We start from the raw sequence: 19,008 nt of genomic DNA on the forward strand, positions 1-19,008 counted from the left end.
GTGAATATCCAAACGTGTTCTCGGAGAAATTACCCTGATTACCTCCTAATAAAGAGATAGAGTTTTGTATTGAACTGGTGCCAGGAACAACTCCTATTTCTATTGCTCCGTACAGGATGGCACCAATTGAGTTAAAAGAATTAAAAGCATAGTTGCAAGAACTGACGGATAAAGGTTTTGCAAGGCTGAGCTTTTTGCCTTGGGGTGCTTCCATATTATTTGTAAAGAAGAAAGATGGTTCAATGAGGCTATGTATAGATTATCGGCAGCTGAACAAGGTAACTATCAAGAATAAGTATCATTTGCTAGGGATCGATAATTTGTTCAACCAGTTGAGGGGAGCCACTGTGTTCTCTAAGATAGACTTGAGATTCGGCTACTATCAGTTGCGAGTTAAGGAGTCGGACGTGCCTAAGACAGCTTTCAGAATGAGGTATGGCCACTATGAATTCCTTGTCATGCCGTTTGGGTTAACGAATGCACCGGCTGTATTTATGGACCTAATGAATAGGATATTTTGGCAATACTTGGACAAGTTCGTCGTTGTGTTCATTGACGACATTTTGATTTATTCTAAGGATGAGATAGAGCATGCGAAGCATCTGAGGATTGTGTTGTAGACCTTACGGGAAAAGCAATTGTATGCTAAGTTTAGCAAGAGTGAATTTTGGCTTCAAGAAGTAGGGTTTTTGGGTCATATTATTTTGGGTGATGGCATCCAAGTTGATCCAAGTAAGATCTCTACTATCATTGAATGGAAACCACTTAAAAATGTAACGAGGTTAGAAGCTTTTTGGGCTTAGCCTGTTACTACCGAAGATTTGTGAAAGGATTCTCCATGATAGTGACTCCAATGACGAGGTTGCTACAAAAAGACGTTAAGTTTGAATGGACAGAGAAGTGTCAGCAGAGTTTCAAAAAGTTGAAGACATTGCTGACTGAAGCTCCAGTTTTAGTATTACCTAAGCCGGGAAAAGAGTTTGTGGTCTACAGTGATGCATCCTTAAATGGACTGGGCTATGTACTTATGCAAGATGGCAAGGTGATAGCCTATGCTTCGTGGCAGTTGAAGCCACACGAGAAGAATTATCCGACGCATGACTTAGAACTTGCCACCATTATTTTTGCCTTGAGAATCTGGAGGCATTACTTATATGGTAAGACTTGTTGTATATTCACAAACCACAAGAGTTTGAAGTATTTTATGACTCAAAAAGAATTAAATCTGAGACAGTGAAGATGGTTAGAATTAATTAAAGTTTACGAGCTGATCATCAATTGTCATCCGAGAAAGGCGAATATGGTCGCCGACGCGTTAAGCAAAAAATCTTTGTTTGCATTGGGGGCCATGAATGCTCGATTGACATTGTCTGATTATGGTTTGGTTTTGGCAGAGATAAGGGCTAGGTCGACATTTCTTCAGGAAATTTATGATGCTCAGACTAATGATAGTGACTTGCAAGCCAAAAGAACTCAATGTGAGGTGGGTATCGAATCAGATTTTTAGATCAGTTCTAATGGATGTTTGATGTTCAGAGACAGAGTTTGTGTACCGTGGAATGATGAAATTATTCGAAAAATCTTGCAAGAGGCACATGATAGCTGCTTGTCTATTCATCCTGAAAGTACCAAAATGTGTAATGATTTAAAGAAAATGTACTGCTGGAACGGCATGAAAAGAGACATCTTCGAATTTGTATCAAAATGCTTGATATGCTAGCAAGTCAAGGCTGAACATCAAGTACCTTTAGGTTTACTATAGCCTGTGATGGTCCCCGAATGGAAGTGGGAAAGAATTACTATGGACTTCGTGACTGGATTACCATTGACCCCGAAAAAGAATATGGGTTGTGATGGATAAGTTGACGAAGTCAGCTCATTTTATCTCGGTGAGGACACTTGACAAGTTGGCTAACTTGTATATATCTGAGATTGTGAGATTGCACGGGGTATCGCTATCGACTATTTCAAACAGAGACCCGAGATTCATTTCGAGATTCTGGAAGAAGTTACTAGAAGCCTTGGGTATAAAGTTGAGCTTTAGTACAGCTTTTCACCCACAGACCGATGGTCAGTCTGAGCGGATGATTCAAATTCTGGAGGATATGTTGCGATGTTGCATCCTCGAATTTCAGGGTAGTTGGGATAAATACTTTCCATTGGTAGAGTTCGCCTATAACAATAGTTTTCAAACAAGTTTGAAGATGGTGCCTCATGAGGACTTGTATCGCAAAAAGTGCCAAACTCCATTGTATTAGACAGAACTCAAGGAGAGTCAGATTCACGGAGTTGATCTAATCAAGGAAACTGAAGAAAAGGTTAAAGTGATATGTGATTGCTTAAAAGTGGCATAGGATAGACAAAAGTCATGTGCTGATCTAAAAAGAAAAGAGATTAAGTTCCAAGTCAGAGATAAAGTATTCTTGAATGTATCTCCATGGAAAATGGTATTGAGATTTGATCGAAAAGGGAAACTGAGTCCATGGTTTATTAGAACATATGAGATTATTGAACGAGTTGGACCCTTGGCATATCGGTTAGCATTGCCACCAGAACTGGAAAAGATTCAAGACGTGTTCCATGTATCTATGTTAAGGCGATATTGATCAGACCCCTTTCATGTGATTTCACTGACGAAAATTGAAATTAGACCGGTCATGACTTATGGTGAGGAACCGGTTAAGATTTTGGCCCGTGAGGTTAAACAGCTGAGAAACAAAGATATGGCCTTGGTAAAAGTCTTATGGCATTGACATGATGTGGAAGAGGTGACATAGGAGCCGGAAGAAACCATGAGTAGCCAATATCTGAACCTGTTTACTGGTAAGACTTTCGAGGATGAAAGTCCCTAAGGGGGGAGAAATGTAACATCCCGAAATAGGGGCTAGTCAGAATAGTGGTTTTGGGACCACAAATCCAACGTTGAAATATTTTTTTATGATTTTTATAAGGTTTACAATATGAAAATATGCATGTGTTAAAGTTTCATGAGGAAATTCGATGAGTAAGCTGTCCAATTGGAAAATAAGGACCAAATTGAATAAAGTGAAAAACTTGGATTCTAGAAGCAATCTATATGAAATTGCTTTAGATTATTAATTAGAAGTCCTTAAAGAGCAATTTTCCCAATTTTTAAGTTTTTAGACAAAAATGGGCATGTATGGCTAAAATTTGAAAGAAAGGGCTTAAGGCCATTTTGGTTATTTGGCTAATTAATGAAATAAAATGGGAAAATGAAGGTAAAAATCAGCCATTCTTCTCCCTCATCCAATCGAATTTCTCAAGCCCTCCATAGCTAGGGTTTTCAACATTTTCAAGCTCAATAGTAAGTGCTCCCAAGCCCCGTTTTTAATGTTTTACGTATTTTTAAAATCCCAGTAGCTTACTCTCTCCATTTCTACCCATATTTTGAGTTAGGGTTCATGTTTGCGAAGTGACCCATGTGTGACATGTTTATTCTTTAATGTTTTATGGAGGAATATGAAAGTTGGATGTGTGTTAAACATTTTTTTTAGGTGATTTTCATGAAAAACCCCTAAAATGACCTTTTTGCAAAAGGTGTAAAATATTGGTTGAAATGTGAAATAATGGAAAAATTTGGGCTGCCATAAGAGGAAAGAACATTCGGTTAGGCTTGGGAAATGTAGAAAATTTATGGATTTCATCTTACAAGCCTAGGGACTAAATCGTAAATAATGTGAAAGGTTAGGGAAAAATGGTCATTTTGTCTGGGGTGAAATTTAGACTCAAAAAGTATAATGTGAGGTATTAATAATTCATTTTTATTGCTATAGACCCCGAGGAACAAATTCTAGTGGTCGATCAAGGGAAACGAAAGATTTCAGAATAACCGAAATGTGGAACCGACATGAATACCAGGTAATTTGAATAACTTTAAGTAAACTATTAATATGACTAATTACATGTGTTATGAATGCATGATATTTGGTTATAATGATGGCATGAAAATCCATGAAACATGTTAATAATAATGATATGATAATAAATGTCCCGATTGAAGTAAAAAGAGAAATTCGATGGATAAACCAAGGCTTACATGACTCAAGATCCTGCATGTATTGCAGAAAAGGATTTATCCCGGACGGTTTATCCGTTGATCTCAAATATAGAAAGGATCTAGCTTGGACGGGTGTTCCTTGAGTGATCAAGCCTCTTGAAGAATATGTGTACATTGCGGATTTAGCCCGTACGGGTAATCCGATTATGATCTGAATTTAGCCTGGACTGGTAATTCAGATCTAAGCTCATTAAGGGTGTTTGTCGTTATAAGGGATTTAGCCTGTACTGGTAATCCCGACATCACCCTATGAGTTTACATTCTGGGGAATTTAGCCTGGCCTGGTAATCCCACTGTAAGGTGTGAGGTTCGCGGGAGTGCGTACTTGAGATGATCGCTCTTATGACTTGACGGTAAATGGAAAATCCATCGAGATTTCTGAGAAATTCAATGGGATTAACATGAGATATAATAATGAAAATGTTGAATAATGAGCTCATCTAAGACAAATTTATATGATGTATTGTTATGAGACTAACTTGTTAACTGCGTGCATGTGATAGGGAAAACTAATTCGTGCTTGTTGGTTTTACTGCCTAATATAGATGTATGCTAATTAATCGGTAAGTTTACTTTCTAGTTATTCAGGCTTATTAAGCATGTAAATGCTTACCCCTCTCTTTTCCCTGTATTACAGAGCTTGAGGACTCATAGAGGTTGGAAGATGGTTGGAGAATCAACACACTATCATCTTGTCTAGATTTGATATATAGATACTTTTGTTTTGTTCAATGGCATGTATAGGGCTTTTGTTATATGTGTCATATGATTAGCTAATATGAAGGCTTATAAAAGTATACATATTCACTTGTATATGGCCATAGGAATTGGCTCATTTTGGTGTAGGTTACGACCTAACAAATTGTGCATGATCATGTTCCAATGTTATTATGATGATTAAATATGGTGTGTTATAATCAGTCATATGTAATATGACCAAATCACATGGGGTGGTTAGGCCACAATTTGGCAATGAGTTAAGATAACGTGTCAAGCTTAATTGAGTTATCAGTCATAGAAATACTTAATATAAAGGGGATAACCGAGCATGTATAAAACTGATGAGATGAGGTTTACATGCAATGAGGTATATTAATGTCATTTAAGAGTATAATTAGACCATGTCAAGTGTTATTGAAAACTATAAGTGGGTATGAACATTAGAGGGTGACCAAAGGCTTGGAAAATAGCCCAACAAGGTCCACACGGGCGTGTGTCTAGGCCGTGTGTGAAACACGGATTGCCTCATGGGCATGTAGTCCGTCCGTGTGTCCCCTGCACCTAAAATTTTTAAGTCAGAATGCATGGTAGTAAACACACGGGTAGAGGCACGATCGTGTGTCTCAACCGTGTGTAGGGCACGGTCTAGCACATGGGCGTGTGTCTTGGCCGTGTGCCCCAAAATGCATGCTGATGTCATAAATAGAATGCTCAAGTTTTTGGACATGGATGATCACACGGGCGTGTCTAAGCCGTGTGAAGGACATGGGCCAGGGATATGGATGTGTGCTTGACATTGTTAAAACCCCTGTAGGTTCAAAATGAGAAATAAATTCAATTAATTTCGCACGGGTAGGGGACACGGGCGTGTCCCAAAGCACACGGGCGTGTGTATTGTCTCCACACGGGCGTGTGAGACATTAACCTAGAAATTTTCTTAAAATTTTCTTAGGTCCTCGGTTTAGTCCCGGACCATTTTTTGGGTGTTGTAGGCCTATAATAGGGACACCAAGATGTTATTGGATTGTTTTCAAATTGGAACGAAATTTTAGAACCCTTGTTTCCCAAAAATGTTCGAGTACATGCCTGGTAACACCTCATACCTGGTCCCGGTCTCGGGTACGGGTAAGGGGTGTTACACACATAATTGAAATGTGCATGCTCAATTTAGATCCTAACCCAATTAAATTGTAGGTTACATAACAACCCTAACCAGGCTCTGTTATCTGCATAGTTTTTAGATTTGTGTGATTAAATTGTTTCAAACCTAACACGTCCCTATTACCTCGCAGGAATACTAAGAAACCCTTAGTAAATAAGGATCAGTAAAATGTGTATTTACTAAGTAAAGGATTCCCAAAAGGACCTAATGTGGTTTCCAAACTCATAAGAGATCGAGTTGCCATGAAATGTTTTTCCGAATATTGATAAGCATGTTGATAATAATTTGAGTTTAATTAAAATAATTATCCTATCTTATTTATGTTATAATTGTTGCTTATTGTGTTAATTCTGCTAAAGTCTATTTCATTCATATAGTTGCATGTTAGGATAAATCATATTAGGGATCGTTGCATCTACATTAATTTTACATATTTTTAATCAATACTTCCAAATTAAATTGTGTATCTATTTACCAAGTTGTTAATAATATTTTTATAATTAAGTGACTTAGCACGAATACAATCCCTGTAGAGACGATAACTCAATGCTTACTTATTACTTGATAATGACTATGTACACTTGCACAAACCCGAGCGTTATAGGATGTTCCAGCCAAGTATGGTAAATGGAGGGGAGGGTTTTGCCCATAAAGAGCCTCGTATAGTGTGACTTGGATGTTTGAGTGGAATGTGGTGTTGTACCACCACTTAGCCAAGGGGAGACATCTCTGCTAGCCTTGTAATGACCCGTAATTCACGGTTGTCGAAAAGTGTATTTCGGGTCATTATTTTCGTAAAACGGATTCGTAAACATTTATTAAAAATATTTACGAAGTTAATAGTGTGGTTAATTATGTTTTGGTTAGGCGAATTAGCTTAAATTAAGGTTAATTAGGTATAATGATTAAATTGAATAAAGCGTGAAAGTTTAATTATAGATTAAAGAAAAGTTGAGGGATTAATGAGAAAATAAGCTATAAGTAACACTTGTATAGTAAAAAGTAAATACAAGTTTATGGTTACAATGAAATACATTTATACAAATAATGTACATAAGTATAAAATAATTATAAAATAAATACTTAATATTTAAGTATAAAATATAATAGTTACTAAATAAATAAATAAATCAAATTAATACAATTGTATGGTAATAATAATGTACATGTGTAATAAAATATACATAGATTTGTAATAATATATGTATTTACTTATTATTTAAGTAAATATATTATAAAAATATTATATTATTATATTATTATTAGAATTAAACAAATAAATAAAGGAAATGAAATGAATAGCCAAACGAAAAATAAGGGAGAAGGAAAGAAAGAAAAAGGGAAAGAAAAGAAAGGAAAAATAGGGTTTTAAGGTTTCTAGCTTAAGTGGTAAATCAATTTAGCCCATTTTCTTGTAATTTTGATGTTTTTGGAATCCTAGAATAAAATACTACTTGATATAAGTGGAAATTTTGAAAGTTAGTTAATTTTTAGATGTGGTTTATGTTGAATTAATTGAAGAATTAGGGTTTGAATTGATAGAATTTCAAGATAGAATTAAGAAAAAGGATTAAATTGTAAAACCAATCATAAATTTTAAGTAGTAGGGACTAAATTGAAAGAATTTTGAAATTAGGGATTTATGGTTAAATTAGAGAGTTGAAATTGGTTTTAAGTGATAGTTGAATGAAAAATAAAGAATAAAATTATAAAGAAAATAAGGTTAGATTTGAATATGGATTGAATTGGAATTTAAGTAAAATTGTGTATAAATTGAAATGTTCAATATTAAATTGTAGTGTATTGATAATTTTTAATTGTTTTAATTCTGTAACTAATGTTGGCCGGAGACATCGACTAAGAAGGGGAAAGAGAAAGTCAACAAGGAGTAATTTGGGAAATTACGGTTTGTATTTCTATAATCTGAAGTTAAATATTAATTGTTTTATTTATTTTTATTTTTATACATGGTAAGTAAAATTTAGATGAGTAATAATATTGAATTGAATTGAATGTATGATCGTATGGGAGTATTGAAATGAATTAATATTGTGATATTGATATTTTATTAAATTGAGTTGAATTGAGTTGAATTATGAGAATTTGTGATTGTTTGAAATGTGTATTGATTATTGAATACTGTTTGTGTTTGAAGTGAATTGGAAATCCTATTAACTGTATTAGGTTGAGTCAGATATAGTTGGCATGTGATAGGATTAATGAGTTAGGAGATTTTTCGACCACGAGTCGATGAGACACTGGGTGTCATATTATTACTTTGGATAAATCCGATGAGGTATTGAGTATCGTATTGTTTTGCTTCGGCAAGGCCGATGAGGCACTGAGTGCCTTACTAGTGTGTTTGGGTTGGATCCGCGTATCCGTCTGAGTCCGAGTTGTGTTAATAGGGATATATGATTGAATTGATCAAATGATTGACATTGAATGATATTGAATAAGAAATGAACATTAAAATTGAAATTTAAATTGAGAAATTTATTATGAAGTGCTATTGAATGGCAATTGTGAGATTGAAATAGAAGATATGATTATTGAAAGTGATATGGATGATGAGTTTAGGAAATTGATTATTTATTGAATGATTTTTGTTTTGAATGATTATGTATATAAACATTATAAATTTTGCTTAACAAGTATTCGGATTATAGAAATACCACTAAGTTTATACTCAGCGTACGGTTTGTTTCCGTACGCAAGTTAGGTAAAGTCCAATCGTTGAATCAACATCCAAAGCCGATCCTGAACTCAAAACACTTGATGAAGTATTTTCTCTTTTAAAAATGGCATGTACCTATGTTGTCTTTTGATGTCATTTTGAGATGTTAATATTGATGATGTATAAAATGATATTGGTTGATCTATATATACAAATATATGACTTATAATATGGTCATTTACATGGTTTTAATTTGAATTGGTTGAATAGTATTCAAATAAATTGTTTAGATAATTTATGATAGATATCTATGAATATCGTGAGTTAGATAATTATATTGATAGTTCTAACTTGTTTTAAATGTATTTAATCGTGTTTTGGATTGGTTGAAAGATTGGAAAATGAATTGCTTGTTGTTCAAGAATTGCAGGGTTGGTAAACTTTTTGTAAAAGGCTCGTTTTGAGTCCATACGGCCTGGCACACGAGCGTGTGAGTCCTGCATCGAAAAAAAACTTTGAGCTTCCAATTAAGTCCCGATTTGTTTCTAATATATATTTTGGGCCTCGAGGCTCAATAAAGGGAAATTATTATTAAATTTCAATATGTATGTTAAATAAATACATAATTGCTTGTATTTGTTCTGATCTTTCTGGTAATGTCTAGTAACCCTATTTCGGCAACAGATAAGGGTTAGGGGTGTTACATTTAGTGGTATCAGAGCTATTCAGGTTTATGTAATTCTTGGACTAAATTGGGCTTGGAATTGAGTCTAGAGGTACATGCCATAATTGAGTCAAATTTGAGTCGGAATTTGGATGCTGATATATTTGTTTGTTTTTGTTTATAGTTAAAGATGTCTGATAAATATATTGAAGATACTGATCAAGAAATGTATACTGGAGATGATGAATCATATGAAAAAGATGAAACCGAGTCAGTAACACCGAGTGTAAATCCAGTAAGACATCAACCCCCTAATGTCAGAAGAGGTAATACTAGAAAAAGAGATAATTCAGAATTACTCAAAGTTATTGCTAATGCTTTACAACGAGTAGCCGCAATCGTAACTGTTACGACATCTACCTCTACTACTCGACGAGCCTCGATTAAAGAATTGTGTAAGTATGGTGCCACAAAAGTTTTGGGTTTAAAGGGTGTTGATCCATCTACAGTTGAGAATTGGATTGAGTTTACAAAAATAATTCTGAAACGACTTGAGTGTACTCCCCGGGAAAGTTTATTGTGTGCTATTTCATTATTAAGAGAAGAAGCATATGTCTAGTGGGAATCAATGACTCGACATGCAACTGAAGAACAGGTAAATTGGGATTTTTTTCAGAGGGAATTTCAGAAAAAAGTATATAGGTGAGCTGTACATTGAAGATAAGAAACAAGAGTTTTTAGTGTTAAAACAAGATGAAATGTCAGTAACATAATATGAAAGGGAGTTTTCATGACTCAGTAGATATGCTGTGGAATATGTGCCAACTAAAACTGATAGTTGTAAGAGATTTCTACGGGGTTTACGTAATGAATTAAGAGTGCAACTGGTATCTCTCAGAATTATAGAATTTGTAGATCTTGTTGAAAGGGCAAAGATGGTTGAACAGTATTGGAATTAGATAAAAAGCTTGAAAATACTCGTCTATTTGGGAAACGTTTTGGAGCCACTAGTTCAAACCCACAACCTAAAAGATTGAAAGAATCTTATGGTAGTTGGAGACCGAGTTTTAGATCAGACAAGGGTGATAAAAGTAGGGAAGACAGATGAAAGTTTCTACTGGCAATATACGAGGTCCATCTTGAAATACTAAAATTTTGAAATGTGAACATTGTGGAAATAAGCATCAGGGTGAATGTTAGAGACTGACACAGGGTTTTTTTTTTGTTGTAGATCTATCGAGCATTTTGTTAAAGTCTGCCCAAAAAATAGAAATGTTGTACTAGTTACATCACAGAGGTCTGAATTTGCTTCTAGAGGCTGAGAATTAGGTCGAAGTGGTTCGGTTATCAGAGGAGGAGCTAAAAGAGGAAGTGATATTGTCACTCAGCAATCAGAAGTCACAGCACCAGCCCGAGTATATGTTGTGTGGACTCGTGAAGAGGGTGATGCTCATAATGTGGTGACAGGTATATTTTTATTGCATTCAGAACCTGTTTATGTTTTAATAGATCCGGGATCTTTACATTCATATGTTAATACAAAACTGGTTGAGTCAGGAAATTTAAAATCTGAAATGCCTAGAGTATCAATAGCAGTGTCTAGTCCATTGGGGCAAACTATGTTAGTGGATTGGGCGTGTAGGAGGTGTCCACTAATTATACAAAACATAATTTTCCTTGTTGATTTGTTGATAATGCCATTTGGTGATTTTGATATAATTCTAGGAATGGACTGGCTATCCGAAAATGGGGTGATTTTAGACTGTTCTAAAAAGAAGTTAACTGTTCAGAGTGAAACTGGTGACAAAATCAAGGTAAACGGTATTCGGACTAGTGAGTCGACTCGTATTATTTCAGCAATTCAGGCTAGTAAACTTCTTTATCAAGGTTGTGCAGCTTTTCTAGCATATGTTATTAATGCTGATTCTATTGAAAGTCAGTGCAGTAAGTTCCAAAACTACTTGTGAATTTCCTGATGTTTTTCCTGAAGAGTTACCGGGATTACCACCAGATTGGGAGGTTGAATTTGGAATTGAAGTGTATCTTGGTACAGCTCTGATATCTATACCCCCATACCGTATGTCACCTACCGAACTAAAAGAATTGAAAGTGCAGTTGCAAGACTTATTGGATCAAGGATTTATTCGTCTGAGTACTTCACCTTTGGGAGCTTCAGTGTTGTTTATTAAAAAGAAAGATGGTTCAATGCGATTGTGTATTTATTATCGATAATTGAATAAGGTGAAAATTAAGAATAAATATCCGTTACCTCGTATTAATGATTTATTTGATTAGTTGAGAGGAGCTTATGTGTTTTCAAAGATTAATTTGATATCGGGTTACTACCATCTAAAAGTAAAGGAAAGTGATGTACCGAAGACAGCATTCCAAACACGGTATGGGCATTATGAATTCTTAGTGATGCCATTCAGTTTAACAAATGCTCCAACTGCTTTTATGGATCTTATGAATGATATTTTTCAACCATACTTGGATCAGTTTGTGGTGGTTTTCATTGATGATATTTTGGTTTATCCAAAGTCTAAAATTGAACATGAGCAACATCTCAGAATTGTTTTGCAAATATTACGGGAGAAATAGTTATATGGTAAGTTAAACAAATGTGTATTCTGGTTATCAGAGGTTGTGTTTTTGGGACATGTTGTTTCAACAGATGGAATTAGAGTTGATCCGAAGAAGATTGAAGCCATTGTTCAGTAAAAAGCATCGAGAAATGTGTCAGAGGTATGTAGTTTTCTAGGATTAGCTGGTTATTATCAAAAATTTGTAAGTGGATTTTCAAAGATAGCTTTACTGATGACAAAGTTGTTACAAAAGAATGTTCTGTTTGTCTAGGATGGTCAGTGTCAGGAAAGTTTTGAGAAATTGAAGCAAATGTTGACTGAGGCACCAGTTTTGACTTTACCTGAGTTGGGGATAGATTTTGTTATACAAAATGATGCTTCTTTAAATGCTCTTGGATGTGTTTTGATACAAGATGGAAAGGTGATAGCTTATGCATCTTGTCAGTTGAAACCGCATCAACGAAATTATCCGATGCACGATTTCTAATTAGCTGCTATGATTTTTGCATTGAAGATTTGGAGACATTACTTATATGGTGAGAAATGTTATATTTATACTGATCATAAAAGTCTCAAGTATCTTTTATCCTAAAAGGAGCTAAATTTTAGACAACATCATTGGATAAAACTTTTAAAAGATTATGATTGTGTTATTGATTATCATTCGGGGAAATCAAATGTTGTAGCTGATACATTGAGTAGAAAAGCAACAATTGAATTACGAGCGATGTTTGTACAGCTCAGTATCAGTGATGATGGAAGTTTGTTGGCTGAATTGAGAATCAAACCGGTGATGTTCGATCAGATCAAGTCAGCACTATTAGAAGATGACAAGTTGATGAAGAAAAGAGAAATGGTCCAGAATGGTATGGCAGAAAATTTCAATATTAATGATCATGATTGCCTGAGATTTTGTAATCGGATCTGTGTTCCAAATATTTCTGAATTAAAAGAGTTGATACTTCGAGAAGCTCATGATGGTTCTTTTTCTTTACATCTCGGAGGAATGAAAATGTATCGAAATCTGCGAGAATTATATTGGTGGCCAGGTATGAAAAGAGATATAGTTAAATATGTGGCTAAGTGTTTGACTTGTCAATGAGTTAAGGCAGAACATCTGGTTCTTACTAGACTACTTCAGCCTATTAATATTCCTTAATGGAAATGGGATTGTATTACGATGGATTTCGTGACGGGGTTACCATTGTTAGCAAGTAAGAAAAATGCTATTTGGGTGATTGTCGATTGGCATACAAAGTCAGATCATTTTATAGCAGTTAGAACTGATTGGTGACTCCAGAAACTTGCTGAAGTATAATTCAGGAAATTGTGAAATTGCATGGTATTCCTGTATCGATAATCTTTGACTGGGATCCACGATACACATCGAGATTTTGGAGGTAGTTGCATGAATCTCTTTGTACTCGACTAGCTTTAGTACAATTTTTCATCCATAGACCGATGGGCAATCAGAGCGAGTTATTCAGATTTTGAAAGATATGCTTTGAGCTTACGTTATTGATTTTGAATCAGGTTTGGAACATTATTTACCATTAGCTGAATTTGTGTATAATAATAGTTTCCAAACAAGTATTCAGATGGCTCCGTATGAAGCTTTATATGGTCGAAGATGTCGATCACCTGTATGTTGGATAGAATTAAATGAAAGAAAAATGATTAGGCCAGAGTTAATTCAAGAAACAGATGATACTGTTAAGAAGATCCGAGATAGACTGAAGGCTGATTTTGACAGACAAAAAATGTATGCAGACTTGAAACAATGAGATGTTGAATATTCTGTTGGAGATAAAGTATTTCATCAAGTTTCGCCATGGAAGAAAATTTTGAGATTTGGTCGAAAGGGGAAATTGAGCCCTTGTTTTATTATATGAGATTGTGAAAGGGTTGGGCCGGTTGCATATCGTTTGGCTTTGCCTCCAGAATTACAGAAGATTCACGATGTTTTTCATGTTTCTATGCTCAGAAGATATCGATTAGATTCCTCTCATGTTATCTCTACAAAGGATATTGAAATTCGACTTGACTTGATATATGAAGAACAACCAGTTGAGATTTGAGCTCGAGACGTAAAAGAGTTACGTGATAAACGAATGCCATTAGTGAAAGTATTGTGGCGAAATCATAGTATTGAATAAGCAACTTGGGAACCAAAAGAAACTATGAGATCTCAGTACCCTACATCTTTTTAGGTAAATTTCAAGGACGAAATTTATTAACGGGAGAGAAATGTAACAACCCGAAATTCATGGTTGTCGGAAAGTATATTTTTGGGTCATTATTTTCGTAAAACAGATTCGTAAATATTTATTAAAAATATTTACAAAGTTAACAGTGTAGTTAATTAGGTTTTGGTTAGGTGAATTAGCTTGAATCAAGGTTAATTAGATATAAGGATTAAATTTAATAAAGTGTGAAATTTTAATTATAGATTAAAGAAAAGTTGAGGATTAACGAGAAAATAAGCCATAAGTAACACTTGTATAGTAAAAAGTAAATACAAGTGTATGGCAACAATGAAATACATTTGTACAAATAATGTACATAAGTATAAGATAATTATAAATGTAAATACTTAATATTTAAGTATAAAATATAATAATTACTAAATATATAAATAAATCAAATTAATACAATTGTATGGTAATAATAGTGTACATGTGTAATAAAATATACATAGATTTGTAATAATATATGTATTTACTTATTATTTAAGTAAATATTTTATATTAATATTATATGATTATATTATTATTAGAATTAAACAAATAAATAAAGGAAATGAAATAGAATAGCCAAACAAAAACAAGGGAGAAGGAAAGAAAGAAAAGAGAAAGAAAAGAAAGGAAAAATAGGGTTTTAAGGTTTCATATTTAAGTGGTAAGTCAATTTAACCCATTTTCTTATAAGTTTGATGTTTTTGGTGTAACAGCTCGATTTTTCACCCTAGTCAGAACGGTGGTTTCGGGACCACGAATCTGAGTCAAAAAAATGTTTAAAAATTATTTTCTGTGTTTACTATGTGTGAAATTATGAGTGTTAAATTTTCATAATTTAATTGTTCGGTTTGAATACTTGATTATTAAAAAGGGGTCAAATTGCATCAAGTGATTATAAGTATGCTATTTAATTAAGTATTAAAATTAGCATGTCTTTTAAAGAAATGGCTTTAAAATGAAATTATGCCATGAATAGGTTTAGTGGACGGTGATGGATCATTTTATATGATATTTTATATATTATAAAGTATATTAGTTAATTATAATATGAATTAATTTATAATAGAAAAACAAAAGAAAGAAACATTCCTTTTGCATGTTCTTCCATATTGCCGAAATTAAAGAATAAGAAAAAGAGAAAAGCTTTCTCACTTTCTGTAACGCCCCAATTTTTGGGAATTCTATGAATGTTGGCAAAATTTCATGCTTTAATTTTGTCATTTGTGAGTGAAATTATGAAATAGGACCTATGTGAAAATATTTAAAAATGCTATAGGCTAAATTGAAGTGACCAAATAAATAGGAGTGCAAAATAGGAGGATTTGCATGACAAACCTCCCATTTTACATGAAGTGGCCAGCCATCATATTGTTGTAGACAAAATGTGCACTTGATATCCATAATTTATGGTACAAATTGATACAAATTGATAATAGGTTAGGTAAATATTCCATGATAATGGGTTAGGTAAATGTTTCATGATAATGGGTTAGGTAAATGTTTCATGATAAGAATTTCATATCTTTTGTATTAAAGAATTAAATGGATGAAATATGAAGTTCTATTAAAAGAAAAAGGGGTGAAAAGAACAAAGTTTTGTCCATCTTTGTTCATCATAGCTGAAAGTTAGAGAAGAGAAAGGAGAGGAGAAAGCTCTTGAGTATTCGGTCATTAGGAGGAGGAAAATTGAAGGTAAGTTCTTGGTACCTTGCTTCTATTTTGAGGTTCATGAGTTCTTCTTGATTCTACCTTAACTCTTGAAGTATATTTTGATTTTTAGTTGTGTTGTGAGCATTTCGTCATGAATTAAAATGAAGGAAATGGTTGTTGTTTCATGTTCTTTTGATGAAAAATGGAAGATAGGTGAAGTTGAGCCAAACAAATGAGCATGCATGTGCCTTAGATGTTAAAGGGAAAAAATCAGCTAACATGTTGTGCTTTAAAATGATGAAATGGAGATTATTCTTAAGTAAAATCATAGATATGTGATGATTGATTGATGATATACATTTTTAAATAACATGCATGCAAGGTATGTGTGAAAGAGTGATTTGGTAATAAATCTGCTTGGGACATCAGCAGTAATGTGACTTTGGAAAATCACCATAAATTGTGGGAGATGAATTAGAAGCTGAATAAATTATGTAATTAAAGCTTATTGAGTCTAGTTTCTAATGAAATAAACAAGAACATATTTTGAATTCTGTACAATGAGAAATTTGATTCGTAATGAAGAGTGGTCAGATTAGTCAAACAGTGAAACATGGGAAACTTTGATAAAAATATGGTATTGATTGGATAAACCAAAAATTCTAAAAATTTTATGGATATAAGATATATGAGTCTATTTTCATGGAAAATTAACGGAACTTGATTTGGAGTTTCGTAGCTCCAGTTATAAATAATTTAGTGACTGTTGCTCAGGAAGACAGCTTGCAGTGAAATTATGATTATGTGGTAAACATTGACAAAAATTTGTTAATGAGTTGCTTATTGATTTCTTATAAGCTTACTATGATCTGTAGGTGTGGTTGGCCGAATATTGTAAGGGGTTAATACGTAGTTTGTATTTGAATAGTTAGATTAACGTGTTAGTAATCCAATTGTAGGCGGTTAGTGTGTGGATCTCGTCAGCATATCGTCGCAAACAAGTGTGTAACTAACACCCTCTTTCTTAGTCTGGATCGGCAAAAGTTGAAAAGCCGAAATGCCGAAAACTGATATTTTATAGATTTGCGAGTGTGCGATTGCTCGTGAGGTAAATCGATTAATGTTTTTGGTAAACTGCAAAATTTGGATTGCAAAGTGCATGATTTCTGTGCCCTCGATATTTTTGGGCTTAATGGGCCAAAATTGGAATGATAGGGCCAATCTGCCCAATTCGTAAGAATCTTGGTAGTGATTACATTAGTACGTGAAAGGTAGGAATATGCATGAAAAACCCTAAAATAGATAAATTACTGAAATATCTTTAAAAGTGGAAAATTTACAGTTTTACCCCTAGGAGATAAATTACTGAAATACCCCTAGGGTTAAATTGATCTAAATGCATGTTTGCTGTTGTTATTTACTGCATGCCATATTGTTATTATCTGATGCATGGGACTGGGATATTGACGGAGGAAGTACTGAAAGTGGTTTGTCCATGTACTAGAGGCTTTGCCTCAATTTACTGTTAACTGAGCAGCAAGGCTGCAACTGTGGAGTGTTGGGTTGGGTGGGTTGAGCTATTCCTCATATGGAGTATATGGCTAGTACGGACGGAGTGTAGTGGTTGGTGGGTTGAGTAGTCTCCCCAAATGGGCTTGCATATGTTATTGATGTTGCATGTATTTTGAAATGGGCCTATGGGCCATATTGTTATCTGAATAAGGGGCTAAGGCCCAGTTTATTGTAATCTGAAAAGGGCTCTGGTCCAGTACCACTGTTACCTGAATGGGCTTAGGCCCAATAGGCTTGAGCTGACTTGGGCTTTGAATGAGTTTTCCTTACACATTGAGTTTCCCCAAACTCACCCTTTTATTTTCATCCACGCAGGAAATCCCCAACCATAGTGGGCTTGGAGTTGTGAGGGAATTCGGAGTGGCCACCCGTTCTGAAAGTTTGGTTTTCTTCTGGTGAACTGGACATCCTATTATTTACGTTGAGGTTTGGGTTTTTAAATGTAATAAGGCTGCTTAATTATATTTTGATGGTTTTAATATGTATTACTAAGATAAGTATTACTTATTTTAACTGTTGAAATTGGATACCTTTAGGGCGCGTTTTCAAAAACAACAATTGATTTCAAAATAACACGACAACAAGTAAAGCTTCCGCAATGAAAGTATTTTCCAAAATTAATCACTTTTCCTAAAAATGACTTAATCAGATCAGTTTCCTAGAAATGTCCATGATGTTAAGGTGTGGCAATGGCGGTATGCATGTCTAGGATTGGATCCGAAGGGAGCTTGGTACTTAAGCAGTCCGATGGACTCACCACCTCTTTTCCGGTTTCCTACCTGGTGCACATCTTCCATTCACTTTAACCTATAATGAAATTATCTTTTAAAACATCAAGTAGGTTTTTCTGGATCAACAATATAAAAAATTTTTAACGTTTTTGATGTGGCATGCAGGATCCGGCCATAACTTCTGGGCTGGTTTGGGGTGCTACACTTTCGGTCAAGGAAAGCAAAAATCCATTGTTAGTTTTGGTTTAGATTTTGATAAAAAAGCATATTTTGAGCTTGTAGTCAAGATATGTACATAGCCCATGTGTTAATTTTGAAATTAATTCATATTATGGTATTCGGCTATGGAGAAATTTCTTGAGTTAGGTGGTGTTGATGTTAGAAAATGAAAGTTATATGCTAGATTTTTCTTTTAAAGTTGTAATAAGATTTCTATGTGATTTTGTGTATAAAGAACAAATTTGTAAAATTTTTGAATAGAGAGGGACTAGATTTTTAAATTAAATAAAATGTAAGGTTTTGAATAGGTTTAGTGAATATTCGGCTCTTGTAGATTGGGATGAGATTGAGTGTAATTTTATGATATATGCACTTTGAATTATTTTGTACAATTGTAAAATGTGAAGGGCAAATTAGAAATTTGCTTAATTGTGTAGTTGAGATTAAATTGGGTGAAATTCAATTTAATGAGTTCAATTTGGAATTAATTAGATCAAGAACAAAAAGGACTGGGATCGAATCGGGGAAAAACGAAATTAATTGAATAGTCATGAAACGTAGTTCGCTGATATACGAGATAAGTTTTAAGCAATTAAGTCGAATTGAATTTATTTATAAATGATATACATGACTTTAATGGAAGTATATATATTATTGATAGAACCGAGTGTGACGGTGATTAATGAGATGAATAGGTTAATATGTATTTAGGT

At 34.1% G+C, this 19,008-nt stretch overlaps 1 long non-coding RNA gene across 1 annotated transcript; it reads left to right on the plus strand.

The window, feature by feature from the left end:
• The first annotated feature begins 15,682 nt into the window (after positions 1-15,682).
• Positions 15,683-17,807, plus strand: LOC128281635 (uncharacterized). Its single transcript, XR_008271885.1, has 2 exons — positions 15,683-15,815; positions 17,661-17,807. It is a non-coding gene; the product is annotated as an uncharacterized LOC128281635 (long non-coding RNA).
• Positions 17,808-19,008: the final 1,201 nt, after the last annotated feature.

This window comes from Gossypium arboreum, chromosome 10 (assembly GCF_025698485.1).
Source record: "Gossypium arboreum isolate Shixiya-1 chromosome 10, ASM2569848v2, whole genome shotgun sequence".
In the NCBI taxonomy this organism is placed as follows: Eukaryota; Viridiplantae; Streptophyta; class Magnoliopsida; order Malvales; family Malvaceae; genus Gossypium; species Gossypium arboreum.